The sequence below is a fragment of the Ceratotherium simum genome, chromosome 10, assembly GCF_057802395.1.
Source record: "Ceratotherium simum simum isolate JZ-2026a chromosome 10, ASM5780239v1, whole genome shotgun sequence".
Lineage (NCBI taxonomy): Eukaryota > Metazoa > Chordata > Mammalia > Perissodactyla > Rhinocerotidae > Ceratotherium > Ceratotherium simum.
In genome coordinates, this window is record NC_141909.1 from 11,460,185 (window position 1) to 11,480,294 (window position 20,110).

The window sequence follows — 20,110 nt, forward strand, 5'->3', positions numbered from 1 at the left end:
AGAAAAGGGAATCCTTATACATTGTTGGTAGGAATGTAAATTGGTCTAACCACTATGGAAAGGAATATGGAGGTTTCTCAAAAAATTAAAAATAGAACTACCATGTGATCCAGCAATTTCACTTCTGGGTATGTACCCAAAGGAAATGAAAACAGAATTTTGGTGAAATATATGCACTCCCATGTTTATCACAGCATTATTCACAACAGACACAGAAACAACCCAAATGCACATCAATAGATGAATGGATAAAAAAGATGTGGTACATACACAAAATGGAATATTATTCAGCCATGAGAAAGAAGTATATCCTTCCATTTGTGACAACATGGATGGACCTTGAGTATATGATGCTAAGCAAGATAAGCCAGACAGAGAAAGATAAGTACTGTATGATATTACTTATATGTGGAATCTAACAAAGCTAAACCTGTAAAAAACAGAGAGTAAAATGGTGGTTACCAGGGGATGGGTTGTGGGGGGGAGATAAGAGCGATGGTGTTTAAGAATACAAATTAGTAACAAGTAGTAAATAAGCCATAGAGATCTAAGGCCCAGTGTAATGAAGATAAACAATAATATTGTACCATAATTACTTAATGTGATAAATATCACTACATTTGCAATCTTATTACAACATATAAATGTATCAAAGTAACATGCTGTACACCTTAAACTTACACAATGTTACATGTCGAATTTATTCAATAAAAATTAAAAAGAAAAGAAAAAGAAGTCTAGCATTTGGGATTTTCATGGATGTGAGTCCTGGGCCAAAATGCCACCTCTCCCTGACATTTGAAAGGGGAAAATAATTTATCTACCTCTGACTCTGCCATTGGATTAAAAGATTCTTGAGAATAGAATTTGTATCAGATTCATCTTTATATCTCCAGCACCTAAAGTAAATAAATGTATGGACGGCTGGATGAGACTGTCAGAATTATTCCTAAAATGCCAAATATTGGTAGCTACAATTTTCTACACAAGAGATAGTATGCCATCAGAGAATAACTTTGGAAACAGATGGAAAAATGAAGATTGTACCTTTAGTAATTTAGGTATTTTTGCAATAAAGTGTTATGTGATTTTGTGGAATCATGATTCAATATCCAGTTCATGAATCTTAGGACTGGAAGGGATCAGGGTCCAGGCGCCTTATTTTACAGAAGAAGAAAGGAGGTAAGCAGGGTTAGGCTACTTGCCCAAGTCATGAGTGACTGAGCCAAGACTAGAACTCAGGCTTTCTGACTCCGTGTCTAGTGCTGCTGTACACCTACCATGTGCGATAAAAAGAAGTGCAACAAGAGTTAAACACGGAATCACCACGTGATCCAGCAATTCCACTTCTGTGTATATACTGAATAGAAAACAGAGACTCAAACAGATATTTGTACACTCATGTTCATAGCAACATTACTCACAATAGCCAAAAGGTGAAAACAACGTAAATGTCTAGCAACAGAAGAATGGATAAGTAAAATGTGGTATATCCACACAATGGAATATTATTTAGCCTTAAAAAGGAACTAAATTCCGACACAGGCTACAACATATATGAACCTTGAAAACATCATGCTAAGGGAAATAAGCCAGACACAAAAGGAAAAACATTGTATGATTCCACTTATACAAGATAACTAGAATAGGCAAATTCACAGACACAGAAAGTAGAATAGTGGTTACCAGGGGCTGGGGATTGGGGGTTGAAGAGAATGGAAAGTTATTGATTAATGGATACAGAGTTTCATTTGGGGATGACGAACAAGTTCTGAAGATAGATGATGGTGATGATTGTACAACATTGTGAATGTACTAAATGCCACTGAATTGTTCACTTAAAAATGATTAAAATAGCGAGGCCGGCCCTGTGGTGTAGTGGTTGAGTTTGGCGCGCTCCTCTTCAGTAGCCCTGTTTGCAGGTTCAGATCCCAGGACCTACAACAGACCTACAACACTCATCAGCCATGCTGTGGCAGTGACCCACACGCAAAACAGAGGAAGATTGGCACAGATGTTAGCTCAGGGCTAATCTTCCTAAGGAAAAAAAAAAATGTTAAAATGGTACACTTTATGTTATATGTATTTTACTACAACAATAAAAAAAGTGCAACAAGAACCTAAAAAAAATACTTCTGATAAATGGGGAAGAGGGCTCTGCCAAAGAATTTGATCTCACTCAAATACAAGAAAATCTCAAATTCTAAGTTTCAACCTATTTTTTTTTTTCTGAAGGTGGATGTTCTCCTCATGTTTAAGGAACACCTTAAAGAGTTCCTCAGGCACCTAAAACAGTGCCTCCTGGTAGGTGTTCAGTAAATATGTGTGGAATGATTTTCCTTTTTAATTCAAAGGAAGGCTCAGAGCCAAGTCTGGGATGATAATAGAGAGCTAATTGCTGTGTATAATTTAGTAACACAATTTTTTCAGTCATGCCAAGGTAGTTGGAGGAAAAGAATTTGAGAGGGAGTGGATGTTAGAACGGAGGGAAGAAGTATGGGAGGTAATTTAAGAGAAAGAGGGAGGGCCGGCCCCATGGCGTAGCAGTTAAGTGTACACGCTCCGCTGCTGCTGGCCCAGGTTCGGATCCCTGGCGCGCACCGACGCACCGCTTCTCTGGTCATGCTGAGGCCACGTCCCACATACAGCAACTAGAAGGCTGTGCAACTAAGACATACAACTATCTACTGGGGCTTTGGGGGAAATAAATTAATTAATTAATTAATTAAAAATTAAAAAAATAAAGTGGAGGAAGATAGGCATAGACATTAGCCCAGGGCCAGTCTTCCTCAGCAAAAAAGAGGAGGATTGGCATGGATGTTAGCTCAGGGCTGATCATCCTCACAAAAAAAAAAAGAGAGAGAGAGAGACAGAGAAAGGCAGAGAGACACAGAAGGCCACGTAACATGGTGGAAAATCAAAGTTTAGGAAGAAAGTTGGCAAGTGAGATACTCTCTGTGCTGACTTTAGGCAAAGAACTTCAAGATGGAGATGTTTAATACTTGAACACGGAGCTAGGGATGAGTACAGGATCAGAAACTCCAGGGAAATCCTTAGAAGTCTGTAGGCAGGGTGCTTGACACTCTGTTATATGTGAAATGTGTGTGTGTATATATACATATACATATACATATACACATATATAATACACACCAAGATATACATACATATACATACATATATAATATTATGCATGTATGTGTATGCATATATATATATACATAATCTCACTGGTTTTAAAAAGGATGTCTAAAGCAATTACGCTCTTTGATTTTTCTCTGAAGAATTGCATGATGCATAAAATTCTCATGTTCAACACACACTCGTGGGATTTCTTGCATTTAGACTACAATAATTTATCATGACCACAACTCTTTGTTAGTGCTTCAGTAATAGTCCATCCCTATTGGTCACAACATCAATAGAATAGAGTGGGTTATGCACAGTTCACCAATAGCAGCTTGCTCTCTCTCGGAAACTTTTAGTTAAAAAGCATGTCAGCATATAAAAGAAAATTAGAGCCCAACTGTTGGTTTTATAAAGTCATTTATCTCCAACTGATAATGACACAACAACTCCACAGTTTAGTGTTCCTTAGAATTACGTGGGGAGGTAATTCTTATGACAGTGAAGGTTCCTAGGCTCCCCCACTAAGAGATTCATATTTATAAGGCTTCTCGTAGCCCAGGAATCTGATTTTAGCAAGTACTCTAGGAGATATGAAGCTGTTGGTCTTTGGACCATATTTGGGAAAACTTACTCTAGAGAGACTTTATTTTTAATTCAGTCTCTATAGGTACTGGCTAGAAGCGTCCAATCAAGGCTCTGGATGGTGAGGGTAAAGGCAGGAATAAGGAAATAAAGCCATGGTAGAAGTCATATACTCCTTCAAGACCAACCAGTCTTGGCAAACTCAGCCATTATGGGCCAAATTGTGTCCCCCTCAAATTCATACATTGAAGCCCTAACCCCCTAGCACCTCAGAATGTGACTGTATTTGGAAATAGGGCCTTTAAAGAGGTGATTAAGTTAAAATGGGGCCGTTAGGGTGGGCCCTAATCCAATTAGACTGGTGTCCTTATAAGAAGAGGAAATTTGGACACAAGAAGAGGCACCAGAGACGAGCACAGAGAAAAGATCACAGGAGGACACAGCGAGAAGGTGGCTGTAGGTGGCCATCTGCAAGCCAAGTGGAGACATCTCAGAAGAAACTAAATTAGCTGACACCTTAATGTCGGACTTCTAGTCTTCAGAACTGTAAGAAAATAAATTTCTGTGGTTTAAGCCACCCAGTCTGTGACATTTTATTATGGCAGCCCTTCTTACCTGCTTCAGAGTTTGCTCACAGCCTGCAGGAGTTGGGTTGAAACGTGTCACCACAATATGACGCTCTTCATTTTCCCATCTAGGATGCCGGAAATCAGGATGGTGAAGTTCAGCAATGCCCCACTATGTGGGAGAGAGACACTGGAGACCAGACCACCAATAACGGAAATAATACACTTGAGTCCATTAATATCTGACCATAAGCCCTCACTCTTTTAAGTGATTGAGGGAAGAGGGCAGAAACTGGAGGCATTAACTCTTTGATAGCAGAAGGTGGCTCAGCTTGATAAAGTATATTCATCAGCACTTATATGCATCAGCTCTCTTGGTTGGATTGGAATGATTGGAATCATTCAAGTATTAGGGCCCAGTGATGCACTGTCCAATTGCAAAGCCCGCTGTTGATAAAGGAAGGACCCACTGGAGGAAATATAAAATGAGTGAGATGGAGTTGATGGATTTATTAAAAGTTTTATTGCCAAAGTTAAGAGCTGTAATCCTTTTCTACTTATTTAGAAATACTGCTGCACTTTATGGAAATCTGATAACATCCTGGCAGGTATTATGAAAGTGATTGAATAATATTCACTTAATTAGATTAATTGCCTGCTGTAATTATCTAGCGAATTTCTTCATCCTTATCTCCCTTCTTTTTTCTCAGCTCTTTCCTTCCAGGATGTCTACCAGTGGGTGGTATGGTCAAGATTGCAGGACACTGAGAGAGTGGGAGAGAGAAAACAACTGCTGAGATATTTATCACTCTAAAGACATTTGCCTAAGCTCCTTTCCCTCCTTTACACGCCTCTGGGCCCCTGGGACCCACCCCCAAGTGAGCCACCATCACCACTGGGAGAGACAGGGTTGATTTGCAGCTAGAAACGAAGGGGAGGCTGGTCTGTGGTGGAGGTGCATAAAAATGGAGGGTACAGATGTGTGAAGAAAAGGGGAAGAAGTTATGGAATCAGGAGCAGAAGGAGAGGAGAAGTTTAATCAGAGGGGAAGAGAAAGAGAAAAGGGGTGTGTTATGGGTTGAATTGTCTCCCCCTGAAAACATTGAAGTCCCAACCCCTGGTACCTGTGAATATGACCCTTTTAGGAGATATGGTCTTTGCAGATGTAATCAAGTTAAGACGAGGTCATATTGGAATTGGGCCCTAATCCAACACGACTGGTGTCCTTATTAGAAGAGGAACATTTGGATACAGACAGACGGAAAGGGAAGACAGCCATGTGAAGATGGAGGCAGAGACTGGAGTGACGCTGCCACAAGCCGAGGAACGCCTGGGGCCACCAGAAGCTGGAAGAGGCAAGGAAGGATCCTCCTCTAGAGGCTTCAGAAGGAGAACGGTCCTGCCCACACCTTGATATCAGACTTCTGGCCTCCAGAACTGTGAGAGAATAAATTTCTATTGTTTTAAGCCATCCCATTTGTGGTACTTTGTTACGGCAGCCCTAGGAAACTAATACAAGGAGAGAATGTAAAGAGCAGAAGGAAGCTTCCTAAAGGCACTTCTATAGTGCCTGATACATTGGGAGCACTCAGGAAATACATTTGAATTAACAGACTAGAATGAGAGTTACCTCAACGTACATAAGTTACTGAGAACAAAAATGGGAGAGGAAATAAAGCGTGAACTGACGTCATATATCTTTTATTTCTTCCCTGTTAGCTAGCTCAGTGCCTTCCAGAAAACAGTGCTTAACAAATGTGTTAACTGATTAATTCGTTTCCATTGTCATCTAACACTTATTTATGGACTCTAGGTGCACAGTTCTGCAGTGAGATAATTTTTTTGGAATTGGAACAGCGATTGGTCTGAAAAAGCAACTGGGCATCTCATCATTGACAGTTTTGTCTCCTCGAGGTGTACAAAGGAATGAGGGGGAGGGGAACGAGGAAAGAGAGGAAGAAAGAGAAGTGAGAGGAAGAAGAAACAGCTGTTTCAGCTGTGAATGTAGGAGAAGCGGTGAGTGTAGCTTATGTGTGGTTCATCAGTAGAGAAAATTTTACTTGCCACAATTCTCCTTCCAGAGAGAACTGACTTTATGGAAGATTGCCTTGATAAGTGCCTGCCCAATGAGAACCTGGCTCAGCAGGCATAAAGTTTTCAGGGTGGGGAAAGATATTTTAAATGAGACCAGAGGAGGAATTTGGCTAGCTCAGCTCTTGAAAGGAGAGAAATGACGGTGTCAGCAGGGAGGAGAACTAGAGATGGCGAGAGGATGGGCGAGGAGCCAGCAAAAGAGGGGATGTTGGGATGAGATGAAGGATAAACCCAGTGGTTGGACAGCTGCTTTGGGTATGATTGCTCTCTAACAGTCCACCCTAAGTCTGGACTCAGCTGGGTGTTTCTTTTGCCCTGTATACTATGAGCTGGGTCTGAAGACATCTAGGAGCTCAGTTAAAATCTCCCTAGCCAAATCCATAAGTTCCTTAGGTATATTTTCCATTTCCACATTATCACAGGCAGCTAGAGCTGTGAACACTGGGTACTCAACTAGACTGGAATGTCCAAGATGGCTCCCTCACATGGCCTGCAGGGGATGCTGGCAGTTGGCTGGGAGCTTGGATGGGCACATGTTGTCAGGAGCTTCTTACATCATGGTGGCTAGGTTTCAAGAAGGGACATCCCAAGGACAAGCATTCTAAGAGAGAGGAAGCAGAAGTCCTCAAAGAAACTGATACCAGTTTTTTCCAACTACAGTGTTTTCCACCAGTAATTTCTACTTCCTTCTATTGGTTAAGTGGTCACCAGGCCAGCCCAGATTCAAAGGGAGGGGAAATAAACTCCATCTTCTAGTGGGGAGGATGACAAGGGAAGGATGACAAAGAATTGGTTGCCATCTTTAAGTAACCACAGGCAGCTGAGGGAGCTCCTAAAAATGGGAATGTCTTCTATGCCCATTAAAATTGTTTGCTTTGCTTCAATATAAACTTATCTCCAGTCTCTTTTAGGAACATATATTGTTTATAAAAGCTTTGTGTGAATGAATTTTTTTTTTTGTAAAATCCAAACAAATATGGACTTTTACCTCTAGATTAATGTGTGATAAAATAAATACGGAGGGAGTAGATGCAGAAAAACAGAGGCAAAAAGGACTATGAGAACACGTGTCCTTGATAATTCAATGCAAGTCAATACATTCTACAAATAAATACCTATAGATATAACAGTATTAAGTTACAGAAATAGTCCTTATGAATAATAAAATTAGAAATATTTAAAATAGGAGATCTTAGGGAGTAGAACTGGACACTGAGATGGTAGAGAAAACATAGGACTTTAAAATTTTTAAATATTTTATTTGTAATATTTTTGAAACAAAATTGAACTTTTCCTGCCTAGCAGATTGGCAAACAAAATATATTGACAAAGCCTGTTTTGGCAAGGTATTGAGAAATAGGCTTTTATGGCTTGCAAAATGTTTGCATATTGTTACTAGCAATTCCACTTCAAGGAATTTACCTTAAGATGATAATTACAAAAAATGTGAAAATGTAGGCACAAAGATGTTCAGTATTGTTTATAATGAAAAATATGAAACAACCTAAATAGCCCTCAATAGGAAACTAATTAAGTAAATTATGGTACAGACAATGTGATAATCTCCAACACTCATAAGTAATTTTTAGATCTAGATTTACGGAGATGGAAAGGTGTCCATGATAAATTATTGAGTAATGATGTTGGTTGCAGAACACATAGAGTATATGTTTATGTAAAGTGGTATACACATACTTACACGTGTCTATATGCACCAACGTGGTCATCATTGTGAGGTAGAATTTCTAGTGTTTTCTGTCTTCATTTTTCTGCTTTATTTAAATGTTTTACAATAAGTAGCATTTTAAAATATAGAGCTAAGTTTGAAAAGAGCTACCAAAACAACAACAATAACAGATTCACAACAGCTCAAGATTATACCTAGGCCTTTTGTATATCAACTACTTGGGAAAGATGACAGCATCTCTACATTTTAGAAAACAAATACCATAAAGAATAACACAAAGTGCACTTTGGCAAATGCCAGAAGAAAACAAACAGAACTTGTGTCATCATCTGTTCTGAATGAGATCATTCTACCCAATTCTCTTGAATGTTTTTCCAGAAATAAGAATAACAAAATTCTAGACAGAAAGCCAGAATTTAAGAAGAGAAAAAAGAGAGATTCACTTACCTGGGGGTGACTTGCAGTGAGAAGAAAATCAGGCAAAAATGTCGCTGAATGCCTTGTAACTGGTTGAGTCATTTTATCAACCTGGGAGAAAACCGAAGTCATTATCGCTTTTATTTTTCTAATTTTTTGCTTGAGCCCTTATCTGCCCTATTCATCAGAAATTTCATTAACTCTTTCTGTAAAGCTTCCTTATACCTGCCATCTCAGTGCCAAGAATTCCAAGCTCAGTTGCTCAGCCTCAAAGGACCAGGCGGAGGAAAACCTGAGTTTTGCAGATCAAACCCAGCACCATCTCTCTGGGGCCACTACCATGCCCAATAAATACCCAGGTGGCAGTTATGGCTTCTTGGTCTCAGACACAGTTGTGCCCCATATCTAGACCTTAAGGTTGTATCACCTTTAGTTCAACCACATGCTCAGCCACTTTTTTCCAGCATGATGCTCTGCCAGAACAGTTAGATTTAGGAAGGTAACAAATATTTAAGGCTTGTGCTGAGCCTAGTTCACCAACCCAGATGTCTTCCTACCCAGATAGATAGATAGAGAGATAGATAGATAGAGAGATAGAGAGAGAGATAGAGAGATAGAGAGATAGATAGAGAGATAGGTTAGATAGATGAGTAGATAGATAGATAAATGAGTTCCCACTTGAGTCCTAGGTAACCTTTCCCATCAATTGACTCTAGCTGGGTCAAGCTGTCTTGATTCACAAGAAAAACTCTCAAGAACCTGTAATCTCAGTAGTGAAAGGGTGGGAGATGAGTCTCAATCCCTTTCCTCTCAGATCTACCTACCTCCTAATTCTGTAACCATCTCTGCCAACCAGGGTTTTTGGAACAAAGTCTAGCTAAAAAAGCTCCTGTTAAATGACCATGGAATCTTCTCCCAGGGTAAGGGCTCCCTACTCATCTAACATTTGTAACCCGAGGGGCCTTTGAAGTCACTCCCTTCCCTACCTCCAAAAAAAATCTACTCTAAAGAGACTTGCTACAGAGGCTAACCTAGATAAGTGCTGGTAACTTCTCTGTTATAAAACCCTAAATTGTGCCTAACTGGACACCCTACTACAAAGCTTTCATTTAAACAAAAAAGGAGGGCAGGGAAGTTGCCTGTATAACTTAAAATTCCCTCCTCCGTTCTTAATATGTGCCAAGCTGACTCTCCTGAATTGGCCTAAATAATTCCAGGGATGTGTTACACACTGAAGTGGCTCATGAAAATGATTTCTCCCAAAATAGTAACTGAGTGACCTGAGACCTGCACTGGAAATTAAGTCTTTGTATCATTACATTGAAGCATTCCTATGTGATCTATACCTTACTTGTTTATTAAACACATACTTAGTGTCTTTTCTATTTGTATCAATAAATATAGAGCTAGCCCCAGCTGGATGACTAATGTTGAAATACATGAGCTAGCAATGGGGGAGACTGGGAAAGTAAGTGACTGCCATGGTTAAGAAAAAGTCTTTAAAACTTAGAAATAAGGTAAAAAAGTAGATGTCCTTTTACTATCTTAATGGGCGTACTGGGTTGAATAGTGTCCCCTCCCCCGCCCCCAGATTCATATCCTTCCCAGAACCTCAGAATGGGACCTTATTTGGAAACATAGTCTTTGCAAATGTAATTAGTTAAGATGAGGTCATACTAGAGTAGGGTGGGCACTAAATCCAATATGACTGGTATCCTTATAAGAGAGGAAAGATAGGGAAACAGACACACAGGGAAGAACGCCATGTGACGACAGAGGCAGAGACTAGAGAGAAGTGTCTACAAGCCAAACAACACCAAGGATTGCCAGCAGAAACCAAGGGGGAGGCATGGAGCAGATCCTCCCTCACAGCCTCTAGAAGGAATCAACCCTGCCAACACCTTGATTTCATACTTTTAGCCTCTTGAACTGTGAGAGAATAAATTCCTGTTGTTTTAAGTCATCCAGTTTGTGGTAATTTGTTACAGCAGCTCTAGAAAACTAATACACTGGGGCATTGTTTAACACACTCACCCACGTATCGTTAAATTTTGTGGGGAACTGTCACTTTATTTGCTTTTTCTACTTACTATTAGGTAAGGGCTCCATCTCGGTGAAGTTGCATGTTAACTTGTAGACCCTGTCCAGTAGAGATGCAAATAGTTTCTGTCTGGTCAAAACGTTAACCCTAACGGTTACCTTTTTTACCCAGTTTTATTTCCCTGTAGGACATTAACCAGTTTTGTTTCAAATTCAGCAAACTTATGTAGAATGTCTTTTCTAGTGGAGATAATTCCTATTCCTCTAATTCTCATTTGAACTGGTTTTACCATCTTACTACTAGTTCCCTCAATAGAAAGCTGAATAAAATCTTTGACATGTCTTCATTCTATACATGTACGGGAGCCATGTTTTCAATTTTTTGAAAAATATACTCTAACAGCACCCAGAATCTTCAAGGTCAAAACATCCGTATGAGGTCATCTGATTCAATGTCTCACTGAATACAGGAAAGAATTCCTTCCTCAGCGCACTAGTTATAGGCTTGTTGAACCTGTGCTTGAAGACGTTACTTGATGGGGAACTCATGATTTTTTTAAGGTAACCTGTTCCATTGTTAGATATTTAACATTAGAAAGCCATTTCTCAGACTGAGGCAAAATTTCCTTCCAACTCTTGCCTATTAGTTATAGTAGTGCTTCATTGAGCACAGAATATGACAGCCTCTGGGATATTTGAGATCATAACCCCCTTGGTATTTTCTGCCCCAGGCTAAATATATTTAGTTCCCTATGCACACTAGAGTATTCCTCATGGGTAGGTCTATTGAATTTGGAAGTTAAATTAAATTCAACAAACCCTTTTTTTGAGTTTCTTCTGTGTTAAGCCCTGAGGACATACAAAAGGAAACAGATACCATCCAAATCATAGAGAAAACATTACATTTATAAGCAAATCTCTGCAAGAAAAATCAATAGGTTGGAAAGATTCTCACAGCTTTATGGAATCCACTGAGGACCCAAGCTAGAGCATGATTAATTCCACCTGGGGGTTTGAGACAGGCTGCCTTACAAAGAAAGTACTCCTTGAACTAGGTCCTGAAGGTAAATGAGAAGTCTCCAGGAGGTCAAGGTCGAAAGAAAGAAGTATAAACAAAAAAGCCAAGTGAAAATCCTCAAATAATCACAAGTACTAGCATGCCCTCCAAATTCCATGAGAGTTACAACAATATAAATGTAATTAGTACAAAATAAATGATAATCATGGAAACATAGCCCATTACTAGAAATGTAGGCAGGAGGGTGATGGTCTGCACAAAAACCATAAAACTTGAGCTAACAAGAAAGAATTTGTCAATACAAGGAAAGAGGAGCATATTGGGAAGACTCTAGTATTTTGGAGGAGAAAAGCAATAATTTGAAAAAAGAGTAATCAAACGGGAGGCAATCTTGTATAACAATTTAAAACGTGGGATCTGGTGTCACATTGCCCAGTGCAAATCCCAGCTCTGCCCCCTTGCTTTCTGCATGACCTTGAGCAAGCTACTTAACACCTCTAGGATTCAACTTCCCCACCTGTAAAATCGGTAACAATAGCACACTCCCATTATTATGTTCATGTAAAATAATCCATGAAAGCATGTATCATGTGCCTGACACATACCAGCCACCAGTAAAGATGAACTATTATTATTATTAATTATTACATTATTATAATATTTATTTTAAATAGAGATTCAAGGTGAGACAGCTGGCATTAGGAGAAGAGAACAAGGCTGGAAGGAGGGCAAAGGCAGATTGAGAAAGAAAAGCTGAGGAGATAAAGATGCAGGTTTTGAGAAGAAGATTTGATAATTATTGGTTGATGTACACCCCAGGCCATATAGGGGCAAGAGAGTGAACTGGTTAAATTGAGACCCTTTCCCAGCCAGACTTCCTGGCCTCGAGTCCTGGCTCTACCACACACAGCTGTTACATAACCTCTCTGCCTCTCAATGTCCACTTCTATAAAAGGGGGATAATAATAGCAGATCTACTTTCTAAGGTGTTGTGTGGACCAAATGAATTAACATACAGAACGGGCTTAGGACGTACTGGCACAGAGTAAGCACTGTGTGTTACTTTTTTGTTTCCTCTTCTGACATCACACTGTTTTCCCCAGTTATTTTAGGACTTACAGCTTAGATTCAATTATAACTACACAGGCTACACAAGCTTGTTTGCTTCATTTATTATTACATACCTAGTATTGAAAATTCACATTGAAAATTAAAATTTATGGAAATACTATGTAAAATATGATGCCTTAAGATTAAGTAAATAAAACCGTTTAGCGTTCCTCTCCAAAGCATTTTTAATATTTATACCAAAAAATATCTATACTTGGCAAATATTGATTGACCTACAAAAGTTCTCACCCATTCTTGTGAAATTTGGGAATTCTAAAAAGAGAGATGATCATGGGCTTCTTGAAAAGAGGAACATTTAGAAGAAATGAAAGACAGTGGGTAGTTAATTTAAGGACAGAGTAGATAGCAAACTGGTTGAACTTGGGTAAACAGTTGAAAAATATAAAATGTTTCCAAAAAATTAGACAGTACATGAGTGAGAGGTTTATAATATCTAACATCATTAAATATTATTTAACTCAAGGGAACAAAAGATATCTATTCTAACCTGTGCTATGGATTAAATTTTCTTCTTAGTTTTTCAGAGATTCCAACTGATATACATATTTTTCTCTTTTATCTTCAACCTCTCTCTCTCTCTCTCTCTCCTGGCTCTTCTCAGTAAACAAACAAATTAAAATTTTTCATGTATTAAAAATAAAATTCTCCTGTGATCTATCTCCTTCCAGGTGTCATCTGGTAAAACACACTGATAGCTACCTGTCCAACATTCATTTCTCCCAACAGACCCCCCAAGATACTAGCCATCAGAATGCCCCCATCCCATTTGATTTAGGGGAAGAAGACCGAATTACAGTTAAGCCCTTATTGGACCAAGTTAGTAATTTGGTACACTTCTTCTCTTTGCCGGTGAATGGTTTTGAGGTGGGCCAGGATCTCTGCTAGGCAGTTTCTAGGAAAGATTTCCTCCCTCCTAAGAGTGAGACAATATAGGAGAAGGTTCCTTCCTGCTTTTAGATGTTGTCACTCCAAATAAGATGCTAGGAACTGAGAGAGCAATTTTATACCATGAAGGGAACTGGATTGCCATTACAACAGGATGGCAGAGCAAGGAGATAGAAAGAACCTGGGTTCTTGATGAAAGAGCCAACCTAGAGCAAATAACCTCTGTCCTTCTTATTAAGTGACATTGAATTCTTTTATTGTTTATGCCAATTTTAGTTGAGATTTTCAGTTGCTTGTTGATAAAGATATCTTATTTGATACACACCTTTTCTTCTCCTTTTATATATCCTTCTCAGAAATAATAACTTATTATCTCCATTTCCTCTCCAATCCTGTATTCCTTAATCCATGCAATCAGCATTTTTCCTGATCCTAAAGGGCCTAAAAAACTATGCACAGTCAGCAATATCCTCTTGATGGCCAAATTTGAATGCTATTCCTTAGCTCCCATCTTATTGACCAACTTGGCGCTAGTATCTCCTCCTTCTTGAAATTCTCTACTCTTGCATTCCATAGCCACACTTGTTCTTAGTTTAGGCCCAGTATCCAGTCAATGAATATTATTCTGTATGGTGGAATCTTTCCTCACCTGGCCTTCAAATGTTAGCCTCCTGTGCAGTATAGAATTAACCTTGCACATTCAAAGAAAGGTTTGGCCCTTGCCCTGTTCCTGGGAGGTAACCTCTAAGCCTTTGGAATCTCCTTTCTGATAAGAATGCCTTTCTTTATTTGGTGGCTTTGGGTCATGCCAGACAGTCTATGCTAACTATGTGATCTGTGGTGGGGACCTTGGGCCACATGGTATCTGCTTGACCCTGAAAGGGCTGGAAATTCAGGTCAGCCAGGCAAATAGATAGCCATGTCTACTTGACCAACCTCCAATTGAACACTAAGGCTTGAGTAAGCTTCCCTGGTTGGCAATTCTTCAAATGTGCTGTCACACACCATTGCTGGAAGAATGAAGCATTGTCCACATGACTCTACAGGGCGAGGACAACTGGAAGCTTACACCTGGTGTCTCCTGGACTCTGCCATGTGCGCCTTGTTCCATTGCTGACTTTCATCTGCATCTTTTGCCATCATAAACTGTAACTATGAGTATAACAGTTTTGTTTACTTCTGTGAGTCCTTGCAGTGAGTGAATCATTGAACCTTAGGGTGTTCTTGGGGGCCTGCAAGCTCACCTCCCTAGAGCTCTGTGCTTAGACTCTTCTCCTACTGCACAGGCCCTTCCTGGGTAAGCTCATCCCGGGTATAGCTTTTACTGCCTTCTAATGCTCTCAGATCTACAACAGCCGCCCAGATCCCTCCCTGGAGCTCTAGACCAAAATATCCAGCCACCTCCTGTATATTTTCCTGATGTCTCACAGGATTCTCAAACTCTATCAGACTCTCATTAAACTGGATTGTAAATATTTAAACTTGATTGTAAATCTATTTCCTCTATAAGACTGTTACCTCTGTAGGATCATGAACCACGCATCTCTGCAACCTCAGTATCTAGGAGAGTAACTAGCAGATAATTGGCATTGAGCACATTTTTGTTGAGTGAATAAAGAGATAAGTAAATAAATAATTAGCCCACAATCATAAGTAAATCCCATTTCATGTAGACAAGAGCATTACTATATTTGAATCTGCAAAGTAGACATTTTTATTTAAGCGTAAGATTTTAAAATAAGTGATTCATTAAAGAACACACCTGTTTTAAATATTGAGGAAAGGCAATTTGCCACAAGTGGCATTGAAAGAAATTGCAGAGTTTATTTATAGAAAAAGATGGTTGCGTTTATTACATTTTACTGAAGAGCATGGAAAGGTCAACATAAAAAAAATATGATGTGGTTGCAAGTAATGAGGAGGAAAAGAGTTAGTAGGTAAAACATCTGAATATTTGGAAGTTCCAAGCTGTGCACATACCATGATTAAAGTACATGACCACGTATAGGATGTGATAAGGCCAGCCCTGCTAGTCTCATGGTGAAGATTAAGATTCAGTGCTCTTACCACCTAGCCCGTACACTTTCCAGTCAGGGAGCCACACCACCCCTCCCTGTCGGTTGTCACACTGTGGCAGCTGCATGTTGCTGTGATGCTGAAAGCTATGCCACCAGTATTTCAAATACCAGCAGGGTCACCCACGGTGGACAGGTTTCAGCAGAGCTTCCAGACTAAGACAGACAGTCTGGGAAAAAGGACCTGGCCACTCACATTGGCCACGAAAACCCTATGAATAGCAGCGGAGCACTGTCTGATACAGGGCTGGAAGGAGAGAGGACGGCGCATAAAGACTGGGCAGAGTTCTGCTCTGCTGTTCACAGGGTCGCTAGGAGTCAGAATGGACTCGATGGCACTAACAACAATGTGGTGCATGGCTTATTACACAAGCCTGCCTGCCCACAATGCTTTCTCCACCCACCTGTCAGGTGGCTCCTCTCTCCTACTTGCCTTGAGACTCCCCCCGTAGGTGGTACTCTGCTTTAGCTGTGGCAGTCATTGTTAAGGGCACATTTGTTATGCAGGGGGGTGGAAACAGGCAGAGCTGGATAATGATGAAATGCTGTTCTTCCTTCTCAGTAGTAGATGTTAAAAGTTGTTGGAGGGAGACGACCCATCGGAGCCTTTTGGGAGGTAACTACTTTCAGCTGGCTTGTTTGTGGGTGTGGTGGCAGTGGAGATGTTTTGGCCCCTGGGAAGTTTTGGGGGCTCTGAAATGTGCGCACATGGCGTGCGTTGCAATTTGTGCGAATAGAATCCTCTGGAGTTGTGCAGGGCACAGCTCTCATAGGTGTACACAGCATCCCTTGATTTGCGGGACTCTGTTGATGAGATCCCTTGACCCTGGGAAGAGTTTAAGTGTAAGTGGACTCTAAGGTTTCCTTCTTGCTTGCCATCCCGGTTAGAAGTTCCATCAAGGAGCACCGTGTGCACCGGATAGCAGCAAAAGCCTCACGGTGTAGCAACCAGAGACCAAAGTGTGGCAACTGGCCAAGGAAATCCACAACACCTGTCCTCAAAAAATTATGCAGTTCAGAGAGCCGGCCCCATGGTGCAAGCAGTTAAGTGCACACACTTCGCTGCGGTGGCCCGGGGTTGCCGGTTCGGATCTGGGTGCACACCAAGGCACCGCTTGTCAAGCTGCTGTGGCGGCGTCCCATATAAAGTGGAGGAGGATGGGCATGGATGTTAGCCCAGGGCCAGTCTTCCTCAGCAAAAAGAAAAAAGAGGAGGATTGGCAGATGTTAGCTCAGGGCCGATCTTCCTCACACACACACAAAAAAATTATGCAGTTCTCCCCCCACCCCCCAAAAGGCTCAAAGGGTTCATCTCCCTCCAACAACTTTTGACATCTGCTGCTGAGAAGAGAGAAGGTACAGGGCAAAAAAGATATTTACCACCTTCTCTGTTCCAGTTCTTTCCAGCCCACAACATCAACCTTGTCAGGCATTTCAGGGGTTCTTGAAATCTGCAGCTACAGCCCTCAGTTGTATGCCCAGTCTTGGCTCCACTAAGAAACACACCAGCTGTTTGACCCTGGACCTCTGTGCCTCTTTTTCTTCATCTACAGGATGAAGGACAATATTCACTTGGTAGAGCTTTTGTGAGAATTTTTTTAAATAACATATGCAAAGGGTCTAGCACAGTGCCTGGCGCACACTGAGCACTCAATCAGCACGCTTTCTGTGTGTGATGGTGATGGCACAAGTCCTGTCCAGGGGCCTGGGGCCAAGAGGTGAGGGTCAGTGTATGGGTCAGGAGCAGGGAGGTATTCTCTACATCTTCTCCTTCTTACTAAACCATACAATTGTGAAAGGCGGGGTCAGCACCATGTTTATCTTTATACTCTCCACAGTCTACCCTGACCTTGACACATAGTACTATATCATTTTGATCATGGCTGGCTCAGCAGTTTAAGGAATAGCATACCATTGGGTTAAGTCAGGAGACTCCACTTCTAACTCCAGCATTGCCAATAACATGCAATGTGACTTGCAGAAAATTCTCTTGGAGACACATTGTTGAGCATCTGCTATGTGGTGGGCACAGCAGCTGCAGGGGTACAGTACTTAAGACAGACATGGTCCTTGCCTTCATGGAACTCACAGTCTAATGGTAAAGATAGACTTCACACAATGATCACACAGTTAGTTAATTACAGTTGTGATAAAAACTATGAGAGTATATACAGAAGGACCTAAGGGTGTTTGGGGAGAAAACTCAGGGAAGGCTTTTCTGAGAAGCTGACATTTGAACAGCGACCTGAAGGATGAATTAGTTAGCCAGGCGTCACGGAGATGATCAGGAGACAGTGCTGCAGGTGTATGTGGACAGCCCAGTGTGGAAGGGAGCACAGCACACTGTCGGACTATAAAAGGCCGGTATGACTGAGCTTAGAAAATAGAGAGAGGGGCATCAGATGATCCCGGAGCAGTAGGCAAGGGGCCAGGCCATGCAGCAGCATTTGGACCTTTAATCTAAGAGCAATGGGGAGCAGTGATGTGCCAAGAGGGGCCACAGTGAGAGCGAATTGTCCTGGGAGTAGGAAATAAGGAGTGCATTGTCGATAGGGAATTGAAAGACAATGATAAAACAACTTTTATCTTCACCATGCACTGGCCATGCTAACTACATCAATCAGTAGCGTGCTGGTAAATGTTTAACAACTGGTTCTCTGGGGAAAATAAAGATGTATGCATATATATACATGTATATACGTATTATAAATGTTACTGATATAAACACTATGTAGCACACAGTTTACAAATAATAATAAAATATACAAATACTCTTTACTGTAGACTCCATATAGTTGATGGATTCTCACAAAATGCTTTTGATTTTTGCTACAAGCTTCTATCTGTAGCCAACCGATGCTTGTAATTCAACTATGATTTGACAAATGGAACTGTATCTCAATCCGCTCTTTGCCCAATAAATTTATTTTCATTAAATCTGATATGTGATCTCAAACAATTTCTCACCCTTGCACAAATTAAACCCATTAAACTAAAATCTTTTAGTTTCAGAACTAAGCACAACACAATTTTAAGTTTAATCTGCATTATTAACATTCTCTCCACCACTTTCTTAAGTCTAGAGACAATCAGCAAAACAACAAATCAAGCCTCAATTCATAATGCTTGCCAACTTCCATGGTGTAAATACTCCCACAGGGGCCGATTGCAATCTACCAACGTGAGATCAGTGAACGTGGGTTAGGAAACACGTGCACAGTAGCACAGCATTACACGTAGCTGCGGAAATGGAAAGAAGGCATTTACTTGATAGACCTTTAGCAAGAGGAATCCTGGTGATTTGTTAGACGCCAAGGATGAAGGCAGAGTTCGGGAACTGCTAAAGGAGTGGTGGTGCCATCACTAGCACAGGGAGACCCGACGAGAAGCAGGTAGGGACAGCACGCGTTCCATCTGTATGTGTTCCAGTTGAGGCGCTTGTGACAGAACCAAGTGGAGAAGCTGAACAGGGTTTGGAGCTCAGAGAAGTACGGACGGAAGTTGTAAATCTGGGATATATTGATTGAAATGCTGGCAGTGGATTGAATCATGCAGGGAAAAATTGTGGAGAGAAAAGGGCTGAGACCTTAAAAATACGTTATTCGGAGGTCATCAAGAATCAGATAAGCAAGCCAAGGATACTGGCGAAAAACAGGAGTGCAGAGCCCTGCTATCACCAAAAGAAGTAGGTATTTTAAGGAGGAAGATGAATTTTGCTGAGAGATCAAGTAAAATGAGGAAGGAGATTGTCCTTTGGATTTAGTGATTGTGGGTGTCATTGGTGACTATACAAAAGCAGTTTCAGTGGCGTATGGAAACCAAGAAGTGAATGGGAGTTGAGAAACTAGGCAAGTGGAGACAGGCAGCTCTTTCAACAACTTCAGCTGCGGGGAGTAGGAGAGAGGCAGGGTGGCAGCGGGTACGCGGAGTAGAGCAAGGCTTGGGACTGAGCCAATCCTGACGGCACGGATCCAGTCAAGAGGGAAAGACTGATCTTAGGCCGGACTCTGTGATACTGGAAAGGGAGGGGTGTGTGAAATCCCTAGTTTAGGAGTGGATCTGTAGGTTTGGCTGTGAAAAGTGGGAAAGTTTCTTTTTCTGAAGCAGGAGACAAAGTAATCTACCAAGAAAGGGGTTATGGCGGGCGGACTGGCGATCTGACTGGGAGCCGAAGTCTAGGACAAAGTGACTTGGTGACGGGACGGTGGGTGGCGGCTCTGGCCAGGCGAAGCGCGACAGCAGGGTCCGTGGGTCAGCAGGAGAATGAAGACCTGAGTCGTGGAAGTGGATCTGCTAAAAACAAAAGCCGGAGCCGCAGGGCCTTGGACGGAAGAACGCAGTTGCAGTTCTGTTCCGAGAGGCAGAAGGAGGGGACACACATGGGAAACAACGCCTCCCAGACAGGAAGGAGTCCACGGCCCGGCTGCTGTGATCAGCTCCTTCCCTGCAGACACGCCGCAGGGCCTCCGCCGACAGCGCGAGAAGC

The 20,110-nt window shown here is 41.3% G+C and overlaps 1 protein-coding gene across 2 annotated transcripts in view; it reads right to left on the minus strand.

Annotated features, from left to right (window-relative positions):
* The window catches only part of ITGBL1 (integrin subunit beta like 1), a 1,366,350-nt gene that overhangs the window by 793,273 nt on the left and 552,967 nt on the right, over positions 1-20,110 (minus strand). The gene's annotated exons all lie outside the window — the stretch shown is intronic.